This window comes from Columba livia, chromosome 2 (assembly GCF_036013475.1).
Source record: "Columba livia isolate bColLiv1 breed racing homer chromosome 2, bColLiv1.pat.W.v2, whole genome shotgun sequence".
NCBI classification, from domain to species: domain Eukaryota; kingdom Metazoa; phylum Chordata; class Aves; order Columbiformes; family Columbidae; genus Columba; species Columba livia.
Genome location: NC_088603.1, coordinates 110,566,348 through 110,578,742, shown reverse-complemented (window position 1 = coordinate 110,578,742; position 12,395 = coordinate 110,566,348). Strand labels below are relative to the sequence as shown.

The 12,395-nt window shown below is 41.9% G+C and overlaps 1 protein-coding gene across 5 annotated transcripts in view; it reads right to left on the bottom strand.

Moving 5' to 3' along the window:
• Window positions 1-12,072, bottom strand: part of DLGAP1 (DLG associated protein 1) — a 410,661-nt gene extending 398,589 nt beyond the window's left edge. For 2 of the 5 annotated variants that reach the window (XM_065053244.1, XM_065053242.1), the window contains exon 1: window positions 11,784-12,070. The gene's annotated coding sequence lies outside the window, so the exon portion shown is untranslated. Of the gene's footprint in view, window positions 1-10,496; window positions 10,754-11,783 lie in introns of those variants that run through there. The other 3 variants (XM_065053243.1, XM_065053240.1, XM_065053241.1) reach the window with 3 other exon arrangements.
• Window positions 12,073-12,395: the final 323 nt, after the last annotated feature.

Below are 12,395 nucleotides of genomic sequence, written 5' to 3'. Positions count from 1 at the left end.
AATAACCATTAATACTACATTTGCCACACTTAATTTTCCAGTACATACACAAACTTAGCTCTACAGAGACTCTACTGAATTAATTTACTTACTTTAGCTGGTATAATGTAAAGATAATAATGGAATCTATTAAGAAAGGACTACATAATTAGGTTTCATAAAATTGCAGGCAACAATCCATGACTAATCTGCAAATTCAAAGGGGGAAGCAAAATGGATTTTTTTCTTTATTTATCTATTTTAAACAGATAAGGTGTGCAGCACACATACTGATCAATGTATTTAAACATTTTCTTTTTAATACTGTGGCTTAACTTTGTCTTCCACAAAACACACAGCAGGCAGCTTACCTTAGAAAAAAATCATATTAGAGGTGAACAAACTGTGACTGAGCATTTGGGTTACAAACAAGTTTCAGCATCTAATGTCAGGAGGGCCCACTTTGGTTCCAGGATGATTTTCCTTTGAAATTCAGTTGGATCAAGAAATGTTCTCTTGATTACTGAATTAAATGTTAGCTGATGAATGTTGAACTAGTATGTGCTGAAAGATTTACTTTTCTTCCCCTCAAATACATACAAATAAATAGGTCTTATTCTGTAAAATTTCAAGTATCTCAGTATCATACCAAGTATGCATTTGGCTTTGAGTAGTAACTTGCTACACAAATATAAAGAAATTTGTTTGCATCCACTGAAATAGAATGAATCAGATCCATGATACCAAGTTGTAGTAATAAATTACTGAGCTCCGCTAGTGGTGGAAAAAGTTTTATCATATTAGATTTGCACAGTAATGCTCTATTATAGTAATCTTCTATGTATTTATTCAGCCATACATCATGGTATACTAAATAAGATACAGGCTATTTACAATCTGTAGAGGGCACATATCTGTCTATATCAAATTGTTTAAAAATACTACTTCCTTTACCATAGAGAAGGGGTGTTTACTACAATCAAAATATAAGTACAGTGTAACTGTGCTACTGGTATCCAAAAATTCTGGACAGTCACTGTGACTACCCAGAAAAATTGTCTAATAATAGACCCACTGAGAAAATTATTCTCGAGATGTGTGACCAGTTGGGTCGACCACACGCATGCAGCTCAGTAAGTGAGCACCACTGGCCTGACCAAGGCTCTGTGGAGCCCACTACTTATTTGGGGTAGCAGGTCTATAAACTCATGTTCTTAAGGCCACCTGATGGCAATAACTGATGGGGTAGTTTCAGCCCTGAGGTGTGAGTGAGGTGTGCGCTTGCTGCCTTTAAGACCTTCTAGAAAGGAATTCACAATTACTCTTCAAGGTCCTCATTGCTTTCACCAGAAATAGAAGAAAAACTCTTTAGCTGCTCAGGCACATGGGACACTTTAATCTCAGCTTCATTTCAGCCTCCTCTATAACATCAAAGAGCTGGGAGAGGTTAACATCAAGAATAAGGGAGTTTAAAGAGAACAACTTGCTCTCTTGCTTTTATTCTTCCTGTGGTTAAGGAAAAAAAAATCCCCACCAAAAGATCAATCCTGACTTAAACCTAAATTTAAAGCATATGTAAGCCTGAAGAGGTACTCCACATTAATCAAGTATATTGCCAAACCGTGGCCAGTAGCTGCCATAAACAATATGGAAGAAAAGATGAGTACGGCAGCAGTTTATGGTTAGAATAAACATCAAGGCTAAATCAACAGATACATCTGAAATAATTTATATTCTACAATAGCACGAGGCTCTCATGTACACACAATACTGGGGTCAACATTGTATTCATTTTTTAATACAAAGCAGAAAACAACCAAACCAAACTCAAATGCTCAAAATCAAGACACTGCTTTGTTCAGCAAGTGGTCAAACTGATACCTAAATCAGCTGCAAGGACTCTGTGTGCTAACCCCCATAGGACAAGAGATGCCAGAAAGGCTAAAATAGATCAAACGGACTCATAAAATTATTAATTAATTATGCCACAAATAATTAATGATCCCAGTTCTGTAAAAAAAACAAACAGAAAATCCCAGTTGAACCAAGTCAACATCCACATGCAATTTAGTAATCAGTACCTCTTAGTTTGCAGTAAAATGAAAAAAAAAAAAACAAAACCGGGCTTTTCTGCAGTAGCCTCAGATTTAAGCATTGTTTCTTACATCAAGGACATATCTTGCACTATGATCACTGGAAGCTGCACACAGAACACTGGGAAGATTTATTCTAAAGGATGTACTGTATTAAACACCAAAATGAACTTTAGCATGATACTGTCATAGATTAATACTGTTGAAAATTTTAACAAATTGGATTTACGTTTGTGGGGTTTATTATGTATTATTTTCATGTACTTCTGTTACTAGCAAGACTAAGTCCTTGGTAAAATGGTCCAATTATTTTCGGTCCTATAGCAGTTCAGGTAGCAACCTACAGATAAGCTGAACAGCAAAAAGCAAGTTATAGATTCTATAGGTGTGCAAAGTCTGCTGGAAAATTGATTACTGAACACACAGAACTGAAGACCTCAATTTTCTTCTCATTGTACATAAAATTTTTCCTTTTAGTTCCAAAACAAATTGACATGGGCACAGAGATGATCAGGCCCAGTCAGCACGGGTTTATGAAAGGCAGGTCCTGCTTGGCCAACCTGATTTTCTATGACAAGGTGACCCACCTAATAGATGAGGGAAAAGCTGTGGATGTTGTGTACTTAGACTTCAGTAAGGCCTTTGACACTGTTTCCCACACCATTCTCCTGGAGAAGCTGGTAGCTCATGGTCTGGATGGGTGTACTCTGTGATGGATAAAGAATTGGCTGGAGGGCCGTGCCCAAAGAGTTTTAGTGAATGGTGTCAAACCCAGTTGGCATCTGGTCACAAGTGGTATTCCCCAAGGCTCAGTACAGGGGCCAGTTCTGTTTCTTTCTTTATCAATGATCTGGATGAGGGGATTGAGTGCACCCTTAGCAAGTTTGCAGATGACACCAAGCTAGCTGGGAGTGTTGATCTGCTTGAGGGTAGGATGGCCATACAGAGAGATCTAGACAAGCTCGATTGATGGCCTGAGGCCAATTATATGAGGTTCAACAAGGCCAAGTTCCAGGTCCTGCACTTGGGTCACAACAACCCCAGGCAGAGCTACAGGCTCAGGGAAGAGTGGCTAGAAAGCTGCCTGGCAGAAAGAGATCTGAGGCTGTTGACCGACAGTCAGCTGAATACGGGCCAGAAGCATGCCCAGGTGGCCAAAAAGGCCAACAGCATCCTGGCTTGTATCAGGAATAGTGTGGCCAGCAGGACTAGGAAAGTGATTGTGCCACAGTTCTTGGCGCTCTTGAGGCCACACCTTGAATCCTTTTTTCAGTTTTGGTCCCCTCACTACAAGAAAGACAGTGAGGTGCTGGAGAGAGTTCAGAAAAGAACGACGAGGCTGGTGAAGGGTCTGGAACACAAGTCTGATGAGGAGCAGCTGAGGGAACTGGGGCTATTTAGTGTGGAGAAAAGGAGGCTGAGGGGAGACTTTCTCACTCTGTACAACTACCCGAAAGGAGGTTGTAGCATGGAGGACATTGGTCTCTTCTCCTAAGTAGCAAATGATAAGACAAGAGGAAATGGCCTCAAGTTGCATCAGGGAAAGTTCCAATCAGATATTAGGAAAAATTTCTTCATGGAAAGGGTTGTCAGGCATTGGAACAGGCTGCCCAGGGAAGTGGTAGAGTTACCATCCCTGGAATTGTTGAAAAGACATAGATGAGGTTCTTAGGGACATGGTTTAGTACTAGAGTTAGGTTATGGTTGGACTCGATCTTAAGGGTCTCTTCCAACCAAAATGATTCTGTGATTCATCTTTCTCTTGCCATGCTCTGCTGTGTGTTGTCGTGGAGGCACCAGAAACGGAGAATAAAGAAAGATGAGGTAATTAATTTCTCCTAGGTCCTGTAGAAATACAGTGACCCGTATGTAATCTCTCAACAAGTACTTCTCTCTTCAGAACACCCAAAAACACTCCTGTTACATTTCAGCATTTCTTTGTATGCAAAATAAAATCTCTAATATGACCCTGACCAACTGATGCTCAGGATTAGAAACCTCATAGAGCTTTTTACAGGGCAAGCAAACTGCTCCTACAGTTCATGTTCAAAATGCCAGTCAGCATGAAGAGCAAAGGATCAGGTCAAGAACTTGGGTGTACTCTCATATTTTGACTTCACTGTCAGAAATGTCCTCTGGAAGGTAATTTAACATAAGAGATTAATTATTTTGCAGCACGCTGCACTGATTTTAGAAGCACATTACATAATTTCTGCTTTGTAAATGACCAAAGTACTTGAATACTTCAGAACTTCCTTGGGTTTAGCTTTTTGTATATTTATGATTTCATTGCTAATTGTGCAAGTTTGTTGTGGTTGTTTTTTTCCCACAGAAATATATAAAAATGGGAATGGCATTTTTCTTTTATTTTCTGTAAATCTAGCACTGATAATAATTAAAATTTGGTTTTCGAAATGTGCAAATTATTATTCCTTTCCTATCTATCTGCCCTGATCCTGATAACTAAAGATAACACTTTTTCTGAAAATACGTTTTATTTGACAAACAATACACAAGAACTTCACCACATCTACAGAATAGTAAATGTTCTTTTTACTGAGCTAATTAGAATGTTGGAGATGTACACGTGGTTTCACGCTGTTGGTTTTGCTCCTTGACTGAGAAATTATTAGTGACATTAGTGATTATATATGACACAGCAAACAAATGTCTTTTTCATGCATAAATACCTTTGTTCATATATAATTCTGCTGTACAACTATACAGCATGAAGATTCAAAACAGGTACATTTATATAATCCATTAGCTATAGAGATGCAACACACCACACAAGTATTCTACAAGTCAGACCACACACCATCACAGTATGGTAAAAAACACCTCAAAGATCTGAAGGTTTAAAAAAAAAAAAAAAAAAAAAAAAAAGAAAACTGTTAATTTGTACATCAAAAATCAGCTCACACTTCTACCCAAGGTGAAATGAATGTGCTTCGACTACCACACCACTTCAGTTCTGTAAATGACATTACACAGATATTGTAACAGCTCTACCAAGAATATTATCTTTGAAGTAGTTTTTATGAACTAATGAAACAAACACAAACCAACAACCCCTAAGTAGAAGAGGTAACCATATGTAATATCTCAGGAATTAAAAAGCATAAATATTACTTGCTGAGATAGGAGGAAAGCCAGCTTGCTTGAACATCATTCAGTAGCTTTTCCTAAGTGCAATACAAGCAGCTTATATTTTTTTCCTTAAAAAAACCAAACCAAACAAACAAACCCAAACAAAGCAAGCAAACACACAACTCATTGGCCCTTTTTACAAAGCCAAGATCCAAACATATAATAAAAAGGTTTCATCTACAGTTTAATTCCTCTTGAGTTTATTATTTAGATATCCACATTACATTTTCTTAAGAAATCCATATTTTTGTTTAAAAATTACAGTGCTTCCCAAATACACATTTTGTCTCTTCTTCTAGAGCCTTTGATTTCATACAGTGACACACATATCATACTTCACAAAGTACCACTAATCTAGCAATTTCTATCACTATTTCACTGTTGCTATTAAATGACATATACCATGAACATTATTATGAGTTCTATAAGCCAATAGATTAGGATGGTCACCTACACCTAGGTATTTGTGATGATCTTCCTCAGAAATCCATTTGAATAATCTTGCCAAATAACACATTTTATAGTTGCTAAGTTCTTCCATGAAGAAAACTACAGAATCACCGTTTATTTTTAGACTAGATTGTTTTGACATCACAATGCCTGCAATACTTCACTTCTACAAGATAAAAATGAATTCAAATGAATCCTACTGATTCTACCTCCTTCATTCCTTGCTGCAGTGATTTCCACCCCCCCACCCTGATTATATTCTACTTTACCATCCCCTTGCCACTAAAAAGACACATTTGGATATACATCAATAATATTTACAAAACTGTATATAAATTTGACAGTAAGCACTTCTCTGCAAAGATCTGTTAGAGGGAACAGCTAGCTGGATGGTTTCCTATGCCATGTTCTTACAAAATGGGATCCAATAACAGATTTTACTGATGTTCTAAAAGACAGTCACAAAAAAACCCCACCAAAAATATGGTTAACCAGCTGTAGAGCTGTTGACAACTTTAAAGGACCGAATGATGCCTGAGAGTTATACCTGATTAATAGATAGCCAGAAGACATAAATTGAAGAGAAGTAAGAATGTTCTGTGATATCCTTGCAAACCATTCACACCAATGCAGTTCCAGAGCCACAAAACCAGAAGCTGTGTTCTCCTATAGTCCACTAAACCAAGTTCACCCTATGTGAGTGGTATACTGCACGGAGTCTGACATTCAGCTGCAGGACAGAAATATAATGGAGATTCTTGTGCACCTGGGACATCTGTGAGACACTGTATGTCCATGAAGCATGTTGACTCTCAGTTCAGACAACACCCTCAGACACATGGTGTGAACTGTGGGGTTGTCATATGAAGGGGCAGGAGTTGGACTGAATGATTCTTGTGGGTCCCTTCCAACACAGGACATTCTATGACTCCTATGCTGCACAAAGGCAGCTGCACACTGCCTGTTGTCTGGTTATGCATTAACAGATGCTGTTGAGACCACAACCAAACCCCAGAAGCCTAGATTTCATCTCCATGTCTTTATTTTTTCCTTTTTCTGATGACGAGACAAAAGAAAAGCACAGGACAGTAGTGAAAGACAAATAGTGCTGATTTTCAATGTTGGATGCACACCACTAAAACTGAAGTCACCATGATGAAGGTAAGTAAGACTGCTAATTATTGTCTCTTACTGAATTCCAATCAGACAGATATTATCCTGTTCCATTTGCAAAACTAAACAGACACATGGGAAGAAAGTGTGTACAAGCACAGAATTAGCAACAGAAGTCACACTTGGGAAACAGGCTGGAAAAGAACACTCCCTTTCATTTGAAAAAGTAACTCAGCTGCCATGCTATCAGCATGCCCCTTGTATTATCTTCAGTGACGACTTATGACCAGAACATCAAATTGACTTTCAAGCATGTTTCCAATAATAAACATCATCATCATAAATGGGAGATCCCCCATGCCCTTAACTTCCCTTTTCCCAAAAGAAAGAAAAAAAGGAATCCTTGACTGGTTCCAGCACAGGCACCACATCAGCACATCAGGGTATTACGAAGCTGAAACCTTTAGGCTGTTGCAAGTCAACCCAAGCTACTGCCAACCTACCTTCAAATTGGGCCCACAAAGCTTAAAAAGAGAACCTTCTAGATACAAGACATCACCTGTAACTATTGAGATATTTGGTTATGAGTTTGTACCACACACTTTTGCTATCTGAACCATGGCAACTGAGGTTCAAAACTTGGATCTAGATATCCAGAAGTGTACATTTCCTTCAAACAATCAGAAACCCATTTCTCAAATCTGTAGTTTCTTTAGTATGAGAAATCAGAAGATTAAGAACCTCTTCAGTTAGTTGAAGGTGATGGTGAAATTTTCAAAGGGAGGGAAGCTACTGGGATGAGGGACATTCATTGAAATACTACCAGTACAGGGACAAGGAATCACATGGAAAGAGATCAGAAACTTATCATATACAAAAATAAAAGGAAAAGCCTCATAAGCAGCTCTTCAAAAATGGTTCTCATCTAGCAGAAGACACTGAAGATATGCACAAAATCAAGCTTACTTGGCAAACCAGATTACAAATGTACTACCTGCTACCTTTACGGTTTCTTGAGCAGATTTTCAAATGACACAGGCAATTCTTTCAGAAAGATAGAGATACAGAAAGGTAGAAATATACTGCATTATTTCTAAGCACTACAAAGCGTTTCTATAGACAATCTGCCAACAAGACAAGTTAAGAAGGCCAAAGTCAGCATTAGCATCTGTCTTCCAATTAGAGAGTCACAAATGACATATTGCCCCGTGACAAATGATGACTGCTGTCTTACATTAAGATGGTTGCTCTAGCAGATGTTTTCAGATTATCCTGAGCTATATCACAGGGAAAGGCAAAAGAACTGGAAATATGCCCAGAGAGACCTGGTGCACCAGCAGCCTAAGGGAGCCATTTAAAAAGCCATTTGGTATCCTCTCATGAGATCTTAGCTACTAAAACTGAATACAGAAAAGAACAGGGGACTAGAAAATACATTCTATTCCTCAGTGAAAGTTTAAAGTATCTGACTACAGGATCATCCAGAATAAAAAGTGCTTGGACAGAGACACAGCCTAGGCAGACAGTCCTTCAAAGAAGAGAGGTTAAAACCAAAAATTTTTAAAAATCCACAACATACAACAATTACCCCAGAGAAAAAGCAGTGCTTCATATTACTGCTCTGTGATGACAAGAGTCAGGGCAAAATAAACTCTCGTTATCATTAACATCTCCAAACAGTAATCCTGGTATCATATATCATACACTGACTCAAAAGATAAAATTAAGCCCTGCTTGCTGGTAAGAAGAGGTCGACTGCTACGAAACCTCTGGGACATCACAGGGAAACTCTGTCCAAAAAGAGTACAGTGAAATGAAAGAAAGAGAAAGCTACTGTCTGAAAAAGAGTAAGGTTGTCAGGTCTTAGACACACCTAAAGCCACAAGTCCTAAAATCAAAAGCCTGATGGGGGAAACAAGTTATTTCCTGAAATCCTATAGTCGAATCATATAGGTAGAGAAATCCTGAAATAAGATGCAAGTGGAAAGGAGGAGGAGAGCAGGGAGAGACACAGAGACTGCGCTCATCCAGTGTAGCATCGTTCTCATGAGCAGCTCTCTGGAAGCATGAGACAACATTAAGCGCATACCACAGTAGACAAAATAACCACAAAGGGGAAGGTGCCAATGAATGCTGCTACAAGTTAAGGAATGAGTAGGCGTCTAGTCTTGACCTATAGTGACGGAGAAAATACTCTCTCTCTCGTTACCATGGAGATCCCCTTTTCAGGTTTCTTTGGATGAGCTTTGTGCATGAGTGCAAAAATTGGCATAAGAGGAGAACAAGTATCAATTATGTGCCCCTGTTAAAAATAGCCTTCTTAAATCTTGAGAGATAATACAAAGAAGGCTGTAAAAATCAAGTTTGGTTACAGAGATTAAGGCCTGAATAAACTATCAATCTCATGTTAAAGTGCCTTGAGCTCTATGTTCTTAAAATGGCAATGCCATTTTGAGGGAATTTCACCTATGACAATTTGGGTGAAAACTTGAGTTACTGAAATATATGAGACTGGAATGAAAATTACTACACAAAGTTGTGTGGAGGCTTCTTACTACTGTTCCTTGGAATAGGACTGCCTTTATTTTTTATATTTTTTTCATTAATTATTCATGCAGTTCTTTTTGTATTTCCAGGTGGCAACACAGCTAGCCAGGGTTGCACTGAGATTCACCACCTTTACATGAAGGACAACATTGCAAAGACTAACACAAACAGATTAGATCGATATGCTTGCAAGCATTAATCCCACAAGAGACAAACCAGAATGAGCCTCGAATTAAAGAAGTATATTTAACATACAGTTCTGGTGAGAAAAATAAATAAATAAATAACCCCCCCTACAACCAACACCTTTAATTCAAGAGGATTTGTCCTCTTTAGTTTGAAGCTACTTGACTAACTCTCTAATAAACAGCAAATTTTGGTCCCATATGTTTTCATTAATTTACACTATCTAATTCTAATAGTTCTGAAATACACATTACCAGACAGGCAAGTAAACTCTGTAGAAGACAAGAATGACATACATTGTGACCATTAAAAATTCCAAATTTTCCTGTAATCATTACGATCAGCAGTAGATTAACCTTTACATGTATATCCTTTGGACTTTTGGACCTTTTTGATAAGTGAACAGTGATCAAACTCACAACATCTTTTAAATGAGGGGAAATACTTGAAGTGGACCCACAACCCAGCAGAAATTAGTACTGCCTTTTAAAAGTAGTGTAGTAGCGTTGAAATCCAATCCAACATAACCAGCTGTGCATACACCATGCCGGCAAGCACATCTAGCTTTTAAAGTAAGCTACCAGGTTAAACATCTACTTTTTTCTTTTTTTTTTTAATAACTAACTCAATATGCTGTCTGCTACATTTATCAACATTTTTACTCCTGTTACTATTTCATTTTTCCTTCCTGTCTTTAACAGTGTATTTACATATTTCTGACAGGTGTAGAAAACAACATGAATGAAACGAGATCACCCAAAAATCAATCTCATAGGAAACCGAAGTGCTCCCTGTTAAATATTAATTACTCAATAAATTTCCTCCAAGATCAAATAAGACCATGAACCTCCTTTAGAGCCAAGCACGGTGTAACAGCTTCCTTGCTGGCATCCCGAGTCGGGTTTAGTAACAGCAACAAGAAGAAGGCGGGGGGGAGGAAAAAAAAAAAAAAAAAAAGGCCATAATTACATAACGGACCTCGCTAAACGCCTCGATTCCTCAGCGGAGGGAAGACGGCGGCACCGGCCGCCCCGGTCCCAGCACCTGCAGGACAGAGAGCGCGGTACCGCGCCCGGGACACGACACACACCAGCACGATGAAAAGAAGCCCACACTTCCAGGTGGGGGGGGCGCATTTTAACCCTCCTCTCCCCCGCCCTCGGGACTGCCCAGGCGGTTACCGCAGCTCTTCGCCGCTAAATACGGACACCTGTGCCACGACGGGACCGGGGAAGGGGGTCTGCGCCTGCCCGGAGCTCCCTGCCCCGCCCGATCTTGCCCCCGAGTCGGTAGTGGGGCTTCCCTTGCTGAGCGGCCCGGCAGCGCAGACTCCTTGACACCGCCTCCCTCCCTTGTACTGTCGGCCTGAAACGCTTGCCGAGGCAGCCGTGTCTCCGGGGAATAAAAGTCTGGATGGGGTCCGCGGAGCTCCGCGGCATGCGGCTCCTTTGGCGGGGCTGTTCGGTGCGGGACCTCGGTTCCACGGGATCCCCGCACCACACGGGCTTTGCTGAGGGAGGGAGGGAAAAATTCACCCTGCTTCTCTTGTCCTGCCAAGGAGGGACATGGGACAATGCCGGCCCGAACAGCAGGCGACAACTAGTTGTGGAGCCCGCTGCGGGACGCGGGTCCGTGACTCGCCGGTCCGAAGAGGCGAGGGGCCCGGGGCGGAGGGGCGGCGGCTGCCCCGGCCTCTCGCTCGCTCCCCGGACAAGGAGGCGCCCCCGGAGCAGAAGAAGGAGGATGGTAACCTTCAGCAGCTGCGGAGGGGGGGCACGAAAGCCCCGCAACGCAAGGCCACCTAGAATTACTCATTTGAATGATGCAGCAAACGAAGGCGGGGGAGAGGTTGGTCCTCCCGTTGCCACTCTCCAGCCCTGATTAATAATACACAGGTTCCCCGCCGAAGCGAAAAGCTCGCTCTCTTCCGCGCACACAGCAATTAATCGCAACGTTCATCCCGCGAAACCTTCACTAAGCACTCCCACACGCTCGCAGCCCGCGGTGGCAACTGCTAGGAGCATACTAGCGGGAACCTCTCTGTCTCATAGACCGGGAGGGGGGGCTGGGGGAGAAGCCAAACCTCTCCCAGCAAAACCCCAAGAGGAGAGACCCGGGGAGCCGCGGGGAGCGGCAGCAGCGGCAGCCGCCAGCGCGGCAGGAGGGCAGGCTGCCTGCCTAGCGAGCGGAGGGCGTACGGCGCAGCACGCTGCCAAAACACCATCACCCATCTGTATTGTCAGCAAACAGCACACAAGCATTTACCTTTTTATGCCCGGTGTCCGTCAGTCAAGCATTTGAGGGAGAAAGGAAGGGAAAGGAAAGGAGGAGAGACAGACTGAGAACGAGAGGCGGCTGCTAATCCCCGTGTAGAAAGACTTCCAGCAGCAGCAGCATCAGCAGCATGTGTGTGTGTGTATGTGTGTGTGTGTGTGTGTGTGCCCGGAGTGGAAGCACAGCCCTCCTGGCGATGCACCGGCTCTTGCACCGAAGTAACTGTCATGTGCGTATCTCGGTGTGTGTACCCATGGAGGGAAAAAAAAAAAAAAAAAAAAAAAAAAAAAAGACTATAAAAAAAAAAAAAGACCAAAAAAAAAAAAGACAGGGAGAGACTAGGCAGTCACACGCCCGGCTGTGCACTGCTTGCGGGGGGAGAGGAGGAGGAGCCCAACGCTCCCCAGCCCAACCACCGGAGGAGCAGCTCGCTACTACGGCGGCCGGGCACCGCAAGCCTCCGGCGTGCTGGCCCGCCGCGTCGGCTCCGCACGCCCGCCCTTCCCCTGCCGCTCCCAAGGACGCGCCTTTGGGAAAGACCCCGCAGGGCCCCTGTTCCCGGGGACCCCGCTGCACCCCGGGCTGCTGGAGTCTGGCGGGAAG